We start from the raw sequence: 5,192 nt of genomic DNA, 5'->3' as shown, positions 1-5,192 counted from the left end.
GTTTCTACAAAGTGAGTCTTTGTGCTGCAAAACTTCTTTGTTTTATGTATTACCTAGTGGAAAAATATTACCCTTTCTTCTTTCTTCCTCCTATATGGAATGTTCCTTTAATGTTATTTAATGTTATTTACATTGCAGTTCACTTCTGAGCCTCTCTTCCCCACTGGCCCCCACCTCTCTGGGTTTCTTCAGTATTATGCTCCTACTCCAGGTGATCGCATTGTGTACACTGTATTATATTACAGATGTGTCCCCACCCTATGAATGCAAGCTCTGTAAGATCAGAGGTTGGGTTCTTGTTTTTTGGAGCTGTGTGACCTTGGTTAAGTAGCTTAACTTCTATGAGGTTAAGTTTCTTATCTGTAAACCTCTGAGGCTTGTGATGGGGATTTGATGAAATAAAATAGGTCAATATTTCACAATCTTTAGTCATTTGAGTATTTACTATTTCTGCCAGATCTGTCTACACCTGTGTTATTCTTTATTTTTGTATATTCTTTACATTGACTCACTTTTGCTTGTATGCCTTTACTTAAGAAAGAAAATAGGGGTGAGTGTTTGGTGCAGTGGTTAAGCCTCTGCTTGAGATGCCTGTGTCCCATATCAGAGTGCTTGGGTTAGATTGCTAGCTTGGCTTCCTATTCCAGCTGCTTGCTAATGTGCACCCTGGGAGGCAGCAGTGATTGCTCAAGTAATTGGATCCCTGCTACCCATGTGGGAGATCCAGATTATCTACTGGGTTCCTGGCTTATGCCTACCCTGGCCATGGCTCTTTCTCTCTCTTTATCCTCTCTACCTTTAAAAAAAAATGAAAATAAATAAAAATTTCAGAGCTTGGGGAAGATGGCAGAGTAGAGAGAGAGCTTGCTGCTCTAGTCTAGGAGAAGATAGTTTTTAAAAAAGTGGAAAGAATGGAGTCTCAGGGAGGAGTAAGGAAAAAAATAGCAGAGGAAACTCTGTGTCAATTGGAGGGACACTGTGGACCTCCAAGTGGAAGGCGAGGACATGCGCAACTCAGAACCCCAGCAGCTGAGAGCCTCTGCACCAGCTTTGGAGAGTGTGGTGAGACCAGACTGCAACAGCCCAAGTCACTGGCAAAAAAGATGCAGGAAGAGCCTAGAGGGAATCCAGCTTAGAGCCCTGTAGAGGACAGTGTACCTGCCAAACTAGAGGAGAAAAAACAAAGATGAGGGACACTTTCTCTTTCACCAGTCACCCTTCAACAGCATCCTGTAACAAGCTGATAGAAAGCAGGTGCCATTTTGGACATTCATAACAGCTATACCCAGCAACCAGCAAAGTGGAGACCCTTGAGTCTGGTGGAGAGAACAGATGAGGCTGGGTGCTCATGACGGTGGGAGGCCTGTGTGCCGGGACATTGAAAATGCTGAGGCTGTGTGGACTCAGAGTGTGGCTGTCACTGTGGGAGACGCCACATGATCAGGGCTCTCTGGTTACCTGGTGAGGGACATTGCTGGGGAATCTGAGCTTACACGGAGGACTGCACAGATCCTTTGTGTGGTCCTTGTGGCAGAGCAGATGAATAATATGCCTACTGGGGCAAACGCCCAGGCACTGGTCTCCTTTGAGGAGAGGAGCTCAGCTGAGTCTATGCCAACAGACAAGAACAAACCTCCCCTCTCACTTAAAAAAAAAAAAAAAAAAAGACATTCCATGCCAAACCTGGGTGTGTCACCTTAGACACACCCTTCACCCTTGAGCACTAAATGGAGCTCCTTGGCCACACCCACCACATGCCTCTAGGTATTCCCTGAAAGCAGACACTCCATTAATCCACTCAGACATAGTCCAAAGACAAAAGCCACCAAAGTGAAAAAACAAACCAATGAGTAACTCCACAAATGCCTAATAACTAATGCCCCAATTCAAGAAACAAGAATAAGGAAGACAACATGATGCCCCCAAAAGAACACTTAAATATTAAATTGTGAAGATGATGAGAATGAAGAAATGCCAGAAATGGAATTCAAAAAATTGACCATAGGATTACTCTGAAGTAATCAGACACAAATGCTTAAACTAATGAAATCCATACATGACATCAAGGACAATTTCTCCCATGAAATTGAGATCTTAAGGAGAAATCAAAATGAAATCTTGGAAATGAAGAATTCAACAGAACAAATAAAAAATGCAGTGGAAAGCTTAACAACAGAATTGGTGAAGCAGAAGAAAGACTATCTGACTTAGAAGACAAAGCACAGGAAATTATACAGTAAGACCAAACACAAGAAGAAGAAATTAGAAAACTGAAAAGCACTGTTGGTTATCTACAGGATACTATCAAATGACCCAAATATGGGTTCTAGGAGTTCCTGAAGATGTGGAAAGAGAGAAAGGATTAGAAGACCTTTTTAGAGAAATAATAACAGAAAATTTCCTTAATTTGGAGAAAGAAAGGGACATCCAGGTACAGGAAGACATGACCAGAAAAGATCTTCACCATGACACATTGAAATCAGACTCTCCACAGTAAAACATATAGAAAAGATTCTAAAATATGGAAGAGAGAAATGCCAGGTTACTTTCAGAAGATCTCCAATTAGACTCACAGAAGACTTCTCATCAGAAACCCTGTAGTCTAGGAGAGAATGGTGAGATATATTCCAAGTATTAAGAGAAAAAAACTGTCAACCCAGAATACTATACCCTGCAAAACTCTCATTTATAAACAAAGGTGAAATAAAGACCTTCCATGACAAAGAGAAATTGAAAGAATTTGTCACCACTTGTCCAGCCTTACAGAAGAAGCTTAAGGATGTGCTGTACACAGAAACACAGAAACATGGTAATCACTATGGAAGAAGGTAAAGGAAGGAAATCTCCCAGTGCAAGTACAAAGGAAATCCAAAGTAAAAAATAAGAAAATTATGGGAAAATGGCAGGGCAAACTTATTACTTATCAACAGTCACCTTGAATATAAATGTTCTCAACTCTCCAGTTAAAAGACACAGACTGGCTAAATGGGTTAAAAAATAAAACCTACAAGAAACACATTTCACCAACAAAGATGCATGTGGACTACAAGTGAAAGGATGGAAAAAGATATTCCATGCTAACAGAAACCAAAAAGAGCTGGTGTAGCCATCCTAATATCAGACAAATAGACTTTAACACAAAAACTGTTAAAAGAGACAAAGAATGGCAGTATGTAATGATTAAAGGATCAATTCAACAGAAAGATGTAAGTATTATAAACATATATGCACCTGGTTACAGGGCACCTGGCTATTTAAAAGAAATGTTAAGGGACCTAAAGGGAGACATAGACTGAAATATAATATTAATGGGGGATTTCAATATCCCACTTTCATCAATGGACAGTAACCAGACAGAAAATCAGCAAGGAAACAGCAGAGTTAATCGACACTATAGATCAAATGGACCTAAAAGATATCTACAGAACTTTTCATCCTATAGTTGCAGAATACACATTCTTCTCAGCAGTGCATGGAACTTTCTCTAGGATTGACCACATGCTAGGCCATAAAGCAAGTCTCAGCAAATTCAAAATAGTCAAATTCATACCATGCATCTTCTCAGACTACAATGGAATGAAGCTGGAAATCAGCAACTCAGGAATCTCTACAACATATTCAAACACATGGAGACTGAACAACTTACTCCTGAATGAACAGTGGGTCATAGAAGAAATCAAAAGAGAAATGAAAAAATTTCTGGAAACAAATGGAGATGACATATCAACATATCAAAACTTATGGGATACAGCAAAAGCAGTGTTAATAAGAAAGTTTATAGCAGTTGGTGCCTACATCAAGAAATTGGAAAAGGTCAGCGCCACGGCTCATTAGGCTAATCCTCTGCCTGCAGCACCAGCACATGGGGTTCTAGTCCTGGTTGGTGCACTGGTTCTGTCCCAGTTGCTGCTTTTCCAGTCCAGCTCTCTGCTGTGGCCCGGGAGGGCAGTGGAGGATGGCCCAAGTGCTTGGGCCCTGCACCTGCATGGGAGACCAGGAGGAAGCACCTGGCTCCTGGCTGTAGCAGCCATTTGGGGTGTGAACCAACAGAAGGAAGTCCTTTCTCTCTGTCTGTCTCTCTCTCACTGTCTAACCCTGCCTGTCAAAAAAAAAAAAAAAAAAAAAGAAAGAAAAAAATTGGAAAGGCACCAAATAAATGAGCTATCAATGCATCTCAAGGATCTAGAAAAACATCAGCAAACCAAACCCAAAACTAGTAGGAGAAAAGAAAAAATTAGAGAACTCAATGAAATTGAAACACCCCCCCCCCAAATACAAAAGATCAGCAAAATGAAGAGCTGGTTTTTTAAAAAAATAAACAAAATTGACACACTATTGGCCCAACTAACCAAAAAAAGAAGAGAGAAGACCAAAGTCAATAAAATTAGTATTTCCCCTAAATACTCCAACAATAACTAAAAAAACCAAAACTCAGATTACTACTTTTTGGATAAACCATTTTATCACCAACCTGAACCCGAAAGAAAGAGAAAAAAAGGGGGGAAAGGCCTAATTCTGAATAACCACAATGTGAGGGGCACCAAGGAGACCCCAAAGTAAGACAGTCAAATATAGTTGAGGTTCTAGGATCTGTGGCAAGAGAGGAGGGCAAGTGGAAAACAAAGGAAACCAAGAGAGATGAAAAGAAGAATTGGGCCGGCGCCGCGCGGCTCACTAGGCTAATCCTCCGCCTAGCGGCGCCGGCACACCGGGTTCTAGTCCCGGTCGGGGCGCCGGATTCTGTCCCGGTTGCCCCTCTTCCAGGCCAGCCCTCTGCTGTGGCCAGGGAGTGCAGTGGAGGATGGCCCAGGTGCTTGGGCCCTGCACCCCATGGGAGACCAGGAAAAGCACCTGGCTCCTGGCTCCTGCCATCGGATCAGTGCGGTGTGCCGGCAGCAGCGCGCCGGCCGCGGCAGCCATTGGAGGGTGAACCAACGGCAAAGGAAGACCTTTCTCTCTGTCTCTCTCTCTCACTGTCCACTCTGCCTGTCAAAAAAAAAAAAAAAAAAAAAAAAAAAAGAAGAATTGTATTGACATTGACAAGGAGACCACAGACCAATGAAGCGGAAGAATGAGTGATACGTAGACACCAGGCACCCAGTGGAAGCCCATCATCCTCTACCTTCTCCTTTTGGGACCACTGGTCCAGCACATCCCCAGCAAAGTTAAAGTTCTTAGGCAACGACCTGTCA

The sequence above is a fragment of the Oryctolagus cuniculus genome, chromosome 19 (assembly GCF_964237555.1).
Source record: "Oryctolagus cuniculus chromosome 19, mOryCun1.1, whole genome shotgun sequence".
Lineage (NCBI taxonomy): Eukaryota > Metazoa > Chordata > Mammalia > Lagomorpha > Leporidae > Oryctolagus > Oryctolagus cuniculus.
This window is presented reverse-complemented; position numbering follows the sequence as displayed.